Source organism: Emydura macquarii, unplaced genomic scaffold, assembly GCF_026122565.2.
Source record: "Emydura macquarii macquarii isolate MOO-44397 ecotype Brisbane River unplaced genomic scaffold, CSIRO-AGI_Emac_v2 contig_295, whole genome shotgun sequence".
NCBI classification, from domain to species: domain Eukaryota; kingdom Metazoa; phylum Chordata; order Testudines; family Chelidae; genus Emydura; species Emydura macquarii.
In genome coordinates this window covers 7574518-7587473 of record NW_027130432.1, presented here as the reverse complement: position 1 = coordinate 7587473, position 12956 = coordinate 7574518, and positions in this window count along the sequence as shown.

Genomic DNA, 12956 nt, shown 5'->3' with positions numbered 1-12956 from the left:
CGACTTAGGAACTGCAAAACCTAAATCTGGGCTTTAGGCACCTAAGTCTTTTTTGTCGAGACTATGATCCCAACCCTGCTGCTGCCAACAGCACAGGCTAGAATTCTGAGGGATTGGCAATGGGCTATAGAGTCTTTCATTTCTACGTTTCTGATTCAAACTCAACACAGTCTGGTAAAAACAAAATTTGGTATCATCTCATGGCTGTTTGGTGATCTGTGGGAGTTTAGTGATATCCGTCAAGTTCCCAGGACATCGCTGTCCATGTTCTGTAAACTAGCAGCAATTGGCACACTGCTTGGCAGTCTCTAGCAGAGACCCAAGCAGTGAACTAACAATGGAAAATGAACAGCCCTCTCCTACTCAAGCGAGGCTTAGGAAGACTGGCAGAGATGAGTCAGAAAGCTTTTACTGCCGCTGTTCATGCTGTTGTGTGTGGTTTTTAGTACAGAACGAAACTTTCATGACCCCCTATATATGCACAATGCAAACGTTCACACACACTTGTTTAAATGACAGAGCCATAAGGCAGACTAACCGAATAAATTCCCACCAGTATTGTGGGGGAAAGGCTGTATCTTTATTAAAAGTTAGCTTACAATACGGAATGCTAAAATGTTAAAAATGCTTCGTCTGCCATCTGAAAACCTAAGCCCATGACACACTGAAATGATAGGATAGTGATTTTTGAGACTCCGTGCCTAGCCCAGATAGGAAAGACTTCTCGTGCCAAGGACTTTCTAGACCATCTTTGTCAAGATGCTCACCACTTGGCATGGCAGCAAATATACCTGTGTCCCAGGAACCTTGCAAAGACACTACCCTAATTATCACTCTGTGCCCAGCTCCTTGTCACAAAGTTGATTTTCTGATTCTGACTTGCCATGCAATCTCCTGACCACAAATACGACCCCCCCCCCCTTTTTTTTTTTTTTTTTTTAAATGCACATCTTTCAGTGTGTAAAGGCCAGTTTTTTTCCTGAGCTCATGAACCCAAAGATTAAAATCTCTCTTGGAAAATTTGTGATTTAAAAAGCCAAAGGAAACTATATTTCTAATCAAATGTAGTACTGCATGCTATTAAACTGAGATTTAGTGAAAAGCTAAAGGGTAGTCCATTTAAAACTGGAAACATTGTTACAGAATGCAGAACAAACTTGTGGAACTCATTTCCACAACATATTGCAGTCAAGAGCTTAGCAAGAGTCACAGAAGGATTAGACATTTCTATGGATAATAAGAATATCCAGACTTACATTAATGATGATAAAAAAACTAACAAAGAGGCTCTGAAGGGATATAAATGCTCATGCTTCAGGGCATAAATCAACATCTAACAAATGGGGATTAGGAAGAAACTTCATCAGCAAGTTATTCCATGACTGCCTTCCGCAGGGTTTCTTGCACCTTCCTATGAAGCAGCTGGTTCTGTCAATGGTTGAAGAGAGAAGATGCTAAACTAGATGATACATTGGTCTGATCCAGCATGGCAATTCCAATGATCCTACATTAATCACTGTCATAAGAATTATTGAAGACTGGACTACACGCGTGTCTGTTACTTGTGGTTCTGGAAATCACTTGTGTAAATCTTTCCTATCTTTCATGTTACCTTTAATTTTTGCCTTGTATGTCTTTCTAGACAAGATCTGTGCCAGAATTAGATAGAGAGGAGCCTAAAAATATATCAGAGACTGCACTGTTTTATTTACACCAACGTTTTTGCTTTTCTTTCATGCCATTTTATAAAAAAGGATGATGATTAGGAGCTAAGGGTTCTGTGAACCAGGTGGAAGTGACGCATGCAGAAGACAGAGCAAAACTGATTACCCAAGTGTCCTGGTGGATGGTCTTTGGTGGTGCCTGGCAACAGAATTTTGCAAAATTTAGATTTGGATAATCAGGATTTTACAGTGTCTCATGTCCCAGAGGTATGTACCATACTACTTAGTATTGTCTCCTAACAGCTGTATTGAGGAATAGTCTACTGCACTGAGTCAGTTCTTCTATGAGCACTTGGCAGTCTGTTTGTGGTGGTCCTCACATGTATCTGTGCTCACCAAATTGCTTTTAATAGGCCTGATCCAACACCCACCAAAACAAATTGAAAGATTCCCACTATTTGAATGGACAGTGGCTCAGGACCTATATGCCATTGTGCTGTATGAGTCATGGCATGGATTTTGGAATCCAGTACATATTGTTCATTAGAAGCAGAAATGAGTTTTGCTAGGTAATATCAAATCTCTCCTAAGATCTTTGTGTTACATCTATAATGAGGGCACCATCAGTGAACTAAACTGAATCTCATAGTTCAGTGCATTGAGTCACATGGTGCTAGATCTCAACTGATATAAATCAGCATAGCTCTATCTGAAATTCTGTCTCATGGTATCCTAAAGGGTGATTATTAGCAGTTAGAATACAAGAAACAAAATTTTAATATGTGATTTTAAGTTGAAATAACTGTACAAAAGAAAGCTGTCCAGGATGAGTGCATCTTCTAGTATATAGCAACTTCAGCATAGCTTAATAGCAAATAGAATTTATACATAAAGTAACAATGTCCATTTATTCATCTAAATGTGCCTTTATTGATTTGCCTGCTCATTTTTTTTATACATTGTAGAGCACATTAGGATAAACCATGAGTAGTGTGCTTAAGTACAGCTGAAATTAGACTTCAGGTATAAAAAACAATTAATGTGCTTTAACTTCCCAAAATAATTACTTAAGAGCCCTTCAGAAGAATTCTAGAGAATAATTTTCAATCACTGGAATGAAAATGTCACAGTTACTGTGCTCTGGTAAATAAGTAGTTCATGGAGATGTCTTACTTATCACTGTGGTATGCTTATTCATTAAGGACTAATTGCAGAGGTCTCCAAATGAAACACCGCAAACCACATTCCACTCCAGTGCCAGTTTGTTTAAAGTCTGCAAAGCTTTATTATTAGCACGATTTAATTATGAAAATGGCAGCCATGGAGAATTCTGAACACACTCATTCCCTTGATCATTAGTTACAGGGCAAAAATGAAACACTTTCAACAATGAAGGGTTCATATTTCAAGCTTATACAGTAGCTGCTAAAAGGCTATACTCAGAAAATCAATTTTATTAAAGTCCTTCAAGCACTAAAGGGACTTCCATGCAACTAAGCAATTTTAAAAACATGTCCACAAGCAGTGACTTTTTGATTCATGTTTTTAGCAGGGTTAGATTTTGACTGTTTTCAATATTGTCCCCCAAAGCAGGGTCAGAAGTAGTTTTGGGGGGCAGAAGGGGTGAACAAACATGTTCTAACATAGTTTTGACTTACATCTTTTACCTTCAGTCACATGAAAGAAAATTGTGCACTGGATCTGAGAAGGCTGTCATACTATTAGCTAAAATAGATTAACAGTCATCTTGTTTTCACCTTTTTCCCTTTTTCTTTTGTGGTTCAGGAAATTAAGTTCTTGTAACTACTAAGAATGTTGGATATTTAAAAAAATATATATTTGAGTTCCAATTTGAGCTAGGGCATAACAGGCACCTATTTACAGATGGATAAAAGGGAACTATATCTATAGAGCAAGGGGGGAAAAGAACTCATGTGCTGCTATTTTCTTTCACATGACAAAGAATTTGGGCTAGCTTAAATCAATGAGAGCTCTCTGCGTGGATATCGCAGTAACTAATTTGACCTGTTGGGCCAGTTTTATCCCTTGTGCAACTTCACTGAAGTCAAGGGATTAATTTGGGCCTTTGTGTTTTGAAGTCACTGATAGCCTGATCAAAAGCCCAGTCAAGTGGATGAGTGTCTTTCCTATGACTTCAATGGACTTTGGGTTCAGGCTCTGAAAATCCAAGCAAAAGGGTAAGTGTAAAGGTGGCTGGCAGCCTGAGGTATCAAGGAAGCGGAAAGCCTAAATGCTGTATGTTTTTAATATATATCCTTGTTGAACTTTTTTTTTTTTTAATAAAGAAAATGTGCATGACATTTAAGTAAATCCAATCATTACAAGGAAAAAACATGTACATGCTAAAAGACCTATAGTGTTGAGTAAAATAATAATAGTATATTATACAATGAATGAACGTGAAAGAAAAGGGAAGAAAGAAAAACAAAAAGAAATGGAAACAAGAAGAGCAAAAGGGTAGGGATAGGAAAGTGTAAATAAAGGACCAGAGCCTCCATTGCTATAAAACAGCAAAACTGAGCATTGAAGTCAACAGTGCTCCTCAACAGCTGTAAATAGAGTAGTTGGCTCAAAAAAATAATTACCAAGTGATGATTATTATGTAGCTTCACTTTAAGAAGCGACAGCCAGGTGTCTAAATAACTTAGTAGCACATATCAGGCTTAGTCTTGGCGTTAGTGTAATAAATAAGATACTTTATTTTCACAATGAACAAATATAACAGGAATCTGGAAGCATTAAAGAAAGAGTTTTATACACAGAAACTGCTCATCTTACCCCGTCTATGTCAGTCTACCCTGAGCTTCTAGATTATTTACAAATAGACATACACACTGTGCTGTGACCTGTCTGTCTCTGATGTTACCCTTCCACACCAACCCTGTGGCCGGAATACTGGGATGGCTTTGGGAGTCAGATTTCCTCCTCGGAGCTCTACTAACCCTTCTCCATTAGGCCCCCTCTCCAGGCAAGCCTAACCTGACCTTCTGTCTTACCCGCTGACTCCCTGTGTTGCCCAGTCACCATTCCCAGATCCACAGTCATCTTGAACAACCCCCTACCCTTCCAAGAGGCTCCAGCCCCTGTGGTGATGTCACCAGCCTCAGCAGTTCCTTCACAGCAGGCCTCAGGGCAAAGTAGAGTTTTAAAGGAGTGGTTTGAAAGAGCATAGTGAGTTAGTTTTGCTGATGTTTGCGGGGAGCTTCTTCTATGCATGAGGAGCAGTATGTCAGGTGGTTCCAAGAGCTCCAATGTTCGAGTATAAGAATCTGTTTCTGGGATATACGTGACTAGGACAGTACAGATGAGTGCTGCAGGGAAAACTCTATTAGCCAACCCCAGGAAAAGGCTTATGCTGAGATTTGTGTTTTCCTTGTTACCTGTATTAACAAATTGCAGTACAGCTACATCCAAGAAAAGGGGTTTGGAGAGTAATCAGTGTGTGTTTGTTCGGTTTGGAACAGCATGAGAACTCCATTTCCTTATGGGGTGACTGATGGGCCTCTGCCAACATATGTAGGGCTAGTTCACTCTTAGAAAACTGACTTGTTTTTGAAAATATTTACAAACTGGTTCTGTCCTGCCTATAATGTATGGGATTTTCAAAAGTACTCAGAGCTGGCCTAATTCTGCTCCATTGAAATCAATTGTAAAACTCACCGTGACTACCAGGAGAACAGAATTAGGCCAACTGGGAGTGCTTTAGAAAAATTATGATCAAGTGCATGTTTGCATACACATGCCATATTCCAAAATTTTCACCTTGCAACCACAGAGGCTAGTATAATGTATTTTATCAATTTTAATTTGTGAATTAATCCACATTCCCTTCACACCCCACTTTTAGCTGTAACAGTTCTTAATGAACAACATCAAATTCTTTATTTTTAAATCATAGGCATGTTAGTCCTTAAGTCCCTGGAGAAAGTAATAAAGATCTGCCATTGTAAATTAGGGATTGTGACAGGCTAGTCTATTTCTGTCTCTGAAAGATCATTTCCTTCTGGTAGCTGTAACAAATATAGCAGATGGAGAAAAATGCTTCTTGGTAATCTTTTAAATATATCATTCAAATTCCCTGAGCCCAGAGATGGTTGTGACCACTTTTTATTCCATAAAATTAGATGACTGTATTGTGTATTTGTGCAAACTGTAAATCTGGGACCTGTATGGAAAAAGCTTTCCTTCTGTACCCAGCATAGCATTCATAGCAGCAATGCCCTCCTCCTCCTCAACTGCCCTCCTCCTCCACACTATCTCCCCTCCAAAAAATCCACCTTACCTGTATGCAGCTTTCTGTAACCCCAAAAGGGAGAAGAGCCACAGACTCCATTAATTCCACTGTGACCTTTAACTACAGTCAACCACAACAGTATAGAAAACACTCAGATTCTACAGTGATGGGCAGCAGTACAAAACTCAGCTAGCTTCAGCATGAACCAACTGACACATCTGCACAGGCAATTGATGGCATAAAGCACCTCTGTAACCCTCTGAGCAGGTATCTGCATTGCAGGTTACAAGGGGGGAGCACTGATGCAGAAGCAGCCTCCAGTGGATTCCTCTTCCCATGCAGGTGGGTGAGGCTGTAAAGATTGGGCCTTGTTTCTATCCCCTTCAACTTGCCGGCCCACTCAGCTGAGCCTGTATGAAAAGGGATGCCATGTGCACCAGGCAAAGGGTTCACTTGCTCCATGGAGAAAGGGGAAGCAGGAACTGAACTGTGACTCAATACTGCTTCTTTTTCAGGGCAGATAGTGAGAAGCCAAGTAAGTCCTAGGGGAGAAAATATATAATTTAACTGTGATGAGGGCATCATTTTGACTACACTGTTCTGTTCCCCATAGACTAGAGTTGAGTGTGAACTTTTAAAATCTATCTAATTAACCCTTTTCATCTGTTTCAGAGCATAACTAGTCACTATACAGGTTGTACAGTGTCACATTGATGGAGCTTGCCTTATTTCCATTACACCCCCAAATTTGCATGAGTTTAGAGGGCCGCAGTTAAAGCTCACCTTGCGCTAGTACTTTGTATGTAAGTTCTCAGTTAATCAGCATTTTTTTCACTCACCTATTTAAAGAGAAAATGTGGCTTTAAAAGTAAAATCCTACGTTCATTACAAGGGAAGGCTTATAGAGAGAATTTCGCACTATTGAATCAAACAGTGAAGAAACCATATTTATACATAAAGGCTGGAGGCAAAATTCTTCCCTCGTTCCTCAGAACTACATGAGAAGGGAGCAGCAGCAGCAGCTGACTGGAATGGTTTCTGCTTCTATCAGCAGGACAGCTCAGAGAAGGCTGAGGCAAGGTTCTCTGCAGCATGCTCTGCTCCTCTTTCAAAAAGGAACAGTTTTGTGCTCCCTTTAGCACCTGCTGTTAAAGAGTGGCCTCCATGCAAGCCATCTATCCCCTTTGCCTCTGACTGACCATGCCCCCTTGGAGCAACAGGAGACTTGTTAGCTGGACTCCTGCCTAATGTGTCATGACACGTTAGTTCCCTAACCTTGCCTGTATTTGTGCAGTGAAAAAGAAACTCCCTCTCTTTTTTCCCCTCCAATGCATCTGCAATGGAGAGGGCAGGTTTTGCCCTCTTTCCTTTCTGTCATTGATGTTACTGACTGCTTTGTACAATGCCAACCAACAAATGAACAATATCAATAGCAATCTGCTGTGTATTTTAGTTAGTGCAGCTCCCCTGGTGACCCAGCTGCCCTCATTATAGTGTGGTTGGTGACACGGGACTGATTATGTCATACATTCAAACTGTTTCTTCATTCCTGGCTAAGTAACATCAGAAGTCCTCTTAAAGTGAAGCACAGCAAAGAGCTCTTCTTCAGCTGATGTAAATTGTCATAGCTCCAATGATTTCATTAGAGAGAGGACACCAACTGAATATCTGACCCCAATAATTTAACTACTCATATAAAATGGAAGATGTAAAGTCCTCCATAAACACATCTAACTGGGCAATATTATTATAGCTTTACTGAAGCAACATATAAAAGAAGAGTTTTGATCAAACAAATCTTTGTTTTAATCACAGCCCCCCAGAATTGTTAACTCTCAAAACGTGTATGAGGATTACAAACATAAGTAACTAGGGATCTGTTACATAATAGCAGTACATAAACCATCATAGTGATTACTTGGACTCTGTTAACATTTCCTTGTGCAAGGTTACCCTCTTATAGGAACTTTTTTTCCCAGCATGCTTTTCTGTGCTTAGGCCCTTTAAATTTGGCAGAGACAGAGCGCTGCAGCCCTAATGCAGCCATTTTGCTATCATCAGCTGCGGCTGCTCCCTTCCTTCCAGCTGGTAAGAATTCTTAACTTCTGCTAATATCCCTCTAATTTTATCACTTTTTCCCCTCAGGAATTAAAAAAAAAAAATCTAATTGCAACCTTGGCTCCCAGGGACAGGGACTATGGGGCTACAAAGAATCCTGGCAGGGAGATAGAAGGAGTTCCTAGATTGGCATCATTCTGCTTTTTCTCCTAACCTTGAGGGAGCCTTGAGGGTCAAGGCCTTCCTGTGAGGATGCAGAATGAGGGTGTCCTGGGTTGCTTCAGTGATGGCATTGCCCCCAGTTCCACAGAGCTCTTGCCAGTAAATTGATCCTTTCCCCTTTCTGCTGTGGAACTCCCACTTACAGGGTTTGCTGAGGAAAATAGCAGGTGGGACTGTGTCTGTCAGCATAGCTTTTACCAGAGGGGCTAGGAGTGAGTGAAGAGGTAAAGAGCTTCTGCAGGTCCATGGAAGAGAGAAGGCAGAGGAAGTAGCTGTCTGTGGCATGTATTCCCCCGTCCATCTGCCGCCATGGAAGCCCTTTCACTGCAACATTGTATATTTAGAGCTCTGTGACCGCTTATGGACTGGGGAAGGAAGCAATACAGCCAAAGATTGGTTCTGTGGTTACCCTTTCTTCCCTATCTGCATTAGCCTAAAATTCTGCAGAGAAAGTTCCTAGAGTTGAATGCCAATTGGGGCAGCATTATTTCCTTCACCACTGTATTAATTGCCCACCGAGATGGCTGTAATCTGCAGCCACAGCAGGAGAATGTCAGGTAAGATGGTGGGGCTGAAAGCTGTTGGCAAAACATCCTGAGAGTCAACAACTGCTTGCTGGGTAGATAGTCTGGGTTTAAATATAGGGAGATAGATACATGCACTTTATTAAAGGAGCAAAGCAAAAAAGATCAAATTCTGTTTGTATTACTCTTTACCACTGATTCCAGGTTCTATTGCATTTTTCATCTTGATTTTTTTCACTGAATGTTTTCTACTACTTTTTCCCTGTCTTTTCTAAATGGAAAATTAATCCAATAATGTTTGATATTTTTTAGCTGAACTTTCAAACCCACAACGGTCAAATGGATAAAAAATTAAGCAAAATGGGTTCACCTAGGGATTGTCAGCTGTATTCTGCAAATTTTTACTCATATGAGTCGCTTTTGCTCTCATAAGTAGCACGTAGGACAAGTAACCACATCAATAAGAATTGGCAGGATTAGGCTGTAATTATTAACTTGAAACAACACATTTATGACCTGATACTGCAAATAAGTCTTTAATTTTTCTTTTTACATATAACAATATAAATACACATTGCATTCATGAAACTTAATGGACTAATTCAAGAGGTTAATTTTAACTCTGTGGAAGTATTTTTGATGTTGCTGTATCATCTACAAAAACTTCTGTTAACATTTCCCCATCAATATTGTAAAAATGAATAATTCTTACCATGTTTCTAAGGCAAAAATAAGTAAGGGGCAGCTATAAAGATTTGAAACTCTATTTTCAGAGGGCTAAGCATGAAATTCTAGGCAGTTTTGTTGCATGTTGGTGCTCACAGTTATGGCAATTTGTGCACAAATGATCAGTTTGAGATTGTCAGCTCTTTGGGGGCAGGCACCATCATTTTGTGCTGTGTCTGTGCGGCACTTACCTCAGGGGGGCCCTGGTCCATGGCTGGGGCTCCTAGATGCTACCACAACACAAATAATGATGCAAAACGGGTTGATTTTTCAGATGTGATTTGCACAATTTTGCAGGCCCTATTTTGCAAATGGAAATCTGATTCAAAGCCCAGGGAAGTCAATAACTCTTTCCACTAAGTCCGAGGTGTACATACAGATTCAAGCCTAAACCATCAGGTCAGCACAGCCACTTTAGAAAACTGTTCTACCTCGAGAGAGTTTATCAAACCTAGTGGGAGGACCCAAGTTAGCACCAGCTATGTCTTGTCTAGCTTTTCAAACAGCCCAGTTAAATCTTCCCTGACATGGCTGCCTTGCTACATGGATTTGCTCTTTTCCTAAGTTGGTTTTGTTGTTGTTGTTGTTGTTTTGTTACCTGTTAGCTCAAATATACATTGTAGGTGCAGAGTCCTATGGGAAGTTCTGTTCTATCTGCTACTGGTATTAGTGACATTGTCTGTGTAGTGCTTCCCCACTGAAAACAGCAGTCACTGGAGTAGAAAATGCACTATTTTTTAATTTTATTTTTAAATGTACAAATGGACTCATTTCAGAGCTGCGTAGGTCTCTCATTTAAATATTCATTGTCTAAACGTTCATGCAACTTTCCACTATTTCTTTTTTAAGTAATCTGAGAAATTCAGGTTTAATCATTTCAAGGCTCTGACATAGAATGATAAAAATCCAAGAGCTTCACAGCTTGACACTTAATCCTTAATTCATGCCGTTGCTGTTTTGTTTTGTTTTCCAAATTAGTCGGAGTTAAGTACAGACTGTCTGTTATAACTTTGAATGCTTTGGCTTTCCTTACAACATCACATGTCCTTTTTTTCCTTGTTTATATTGATCTTATGGTCTGACTAATGAAAGAGTGATTGCAGGTTATAGAGGCAAGGTGTCATATTGCCATGATGGGATGCAGGAAGTAGAGTGCGCTGCAGAATAAAGCAGCTGCCTTTCTTTAGCCAAAGTTTAGTAAATTAGATCCATTGCCCCTCCAATCTCTGCTTGGGGGTCTGGACCTGACCTTAGCTCAACACAGTCTAATAAAAGGTGGAATTAGAGAGCTTGATAACAAACGCCATGCAAAGACATACTACAGTGCTTGTATATAATTCCAGAGGTTGTAGGGGCCTTTTGCACTTAAAAAAACACTTGCAGAGGACATAGAGGTTTAGACTACACAATACGGAAGAGGGAAACCAATAAAAAAAAATCATTAGGAAAGATGTATTTTTAAAGTGATACCTACATCATGCTAGAATAATGAATTGATTGAGAACTGATTGTCAGCCTACCCTCTGTGCCTGGTTGAGATGAGCGAGGATCAATTGCGGCCTGCAATTTAGATTTCCAATACTTCTCTAAAACCAAAAACATACAGGAGCCTAGTCTTTTGCTTCTCTGTTTGAAAATAAAACCTCATGAAGGATTGGCAGTGGAGGATGATTTTAATGTCCTATGTACTGCAGAGTTAATGCACATAGCTCACAGATATGGGTATGTGGGGCCTCATTTTCAAGAGGTCAGTGCCCACAGTTGAGGCCAGCTTTTCAACAGAGCTCTGCTCCCGTCATAGAAGGGCCAGATTGTCCAAATTGCTCAGCACCCAGCAGCTGCCATTATGGCACTTATGGCTCGATTTTCAAAGGAACTCTCTTGAAAACCTGGCCAGTGCTAGTACCTAAATGAAAGCTGAGCTCTTGTGACAATCTGGCTCATAAGGCTAAGATCATTGTAGAAATCACACAAGATTAATTAACAAAGCAGTTGCTTTTACCTCTTTTTAAAGCTATTATCGTTTTGGGCCCCGGTGGTCCCTAATACTGCAGCTCATGACTCTGATTAGGCAAGCTGCTCCTCAAGGACTGGAACTCTGCATGGGCACAAGGGTCCATGTGCACGTATGACCTTGCAAGGGTCAGGGTCTAACATTTTATCACTGGAGTGTGTGAGGCCACCACTCTAGAATGTGGGAGTATATTTTTTAACAAGTATGAATGTAAAGGAGGTTAGGGAAAAGTTGTAACAGCATATCCAGGATCCAACAAACCAACCTTTTTACTAAACAAAAAAAGTATTCAAGAAATAAGGCCAGATTCTCCTCCGATTCACACCAGTGTCATTCATTGACTTCAGGAGAGTTCATCTGGTGCAAGAGAAATGAGAATAAGCCCCAGTTTGTCCAACTGTAAAACAAATGGTGCAAACATACAGAGTGTCCCTTTTGTGTTTTTAAAATACCCTGAGTTTTAGTTGTGCAAACAAATTTGTGTAGAACTTGCCCAGTGAAGCGGCTTAGTTAGGTAGGTATGAGATAATATTATCCAGTTCAAACAAACATGGATGTGCTGTAAACATGACAAGGGAAAGACCATTTGCCCCTGTTACTGTGTGGTTGTAAATCCATGTTGATTGCTGTTGGAGTAGCCATTGGAGCTGAGGAACTAATTCATAGTGAATTTAGCAAATGCATTATGCAGCACCTTAAACTGATCGTTAGTTGTCAACAAGCAGGATAAGGGTTTCTCGAATATGCAGTATTCAATATTGAGGATTGTTTTACCAAATAATTTTTGCTCTGTAGATTGTTCTTATACAGTTAGTTGTGAATGTTTGCTATTGGATATTCAAGATGTTAGTTTTGATTAGATACATGGGATTCACATCATATTTTCTCTATTCCCCAACTGGATTCATGTAATTTTATTATTTCTAGAAATAGGTTATCTTGTTAATACTCACATTTAGTGATTCAACACTCATTTTTCATGGATATTCTCCAATGCTCATTTAAGATTTGCTGTTTCTGTGAGCATTCCTGCTAGCAAAATTATTGGCTGAAGTATTTGTAGAAAGGACAAAAACACAGACCAAGTGAATTACATTTTTTTATTTAAGAAAAATCATAGACAGTTTTTCCCATCTCTAAATGCCATACACAACTCAGCAATAGTGTCCCAAGACTGTACCAATTTCAGGTACATCTTACATCAAATGATATTAAATTGTATTTAATAATACTCTTTCATTGAGATTGCATTTCCAGTTGTCTCTAACTCATCTAAAATGCCAGTTGGAATGTCCAGATTTGCTATAATTTCTTTTTAAGGACAGAATGACATCTGCATTAATCTGCAGTAGCAAATCAGCTGATTTCCAATTTATTGTATAAAAAGAGTGTGGGGATTACCACAACACTTTTATAAGTGCTCTGATCACAATAGCCCTTTTGGTTATGGACATTTCTGTGATATATGTGACCTTGCCTTCTGTTATGGACCC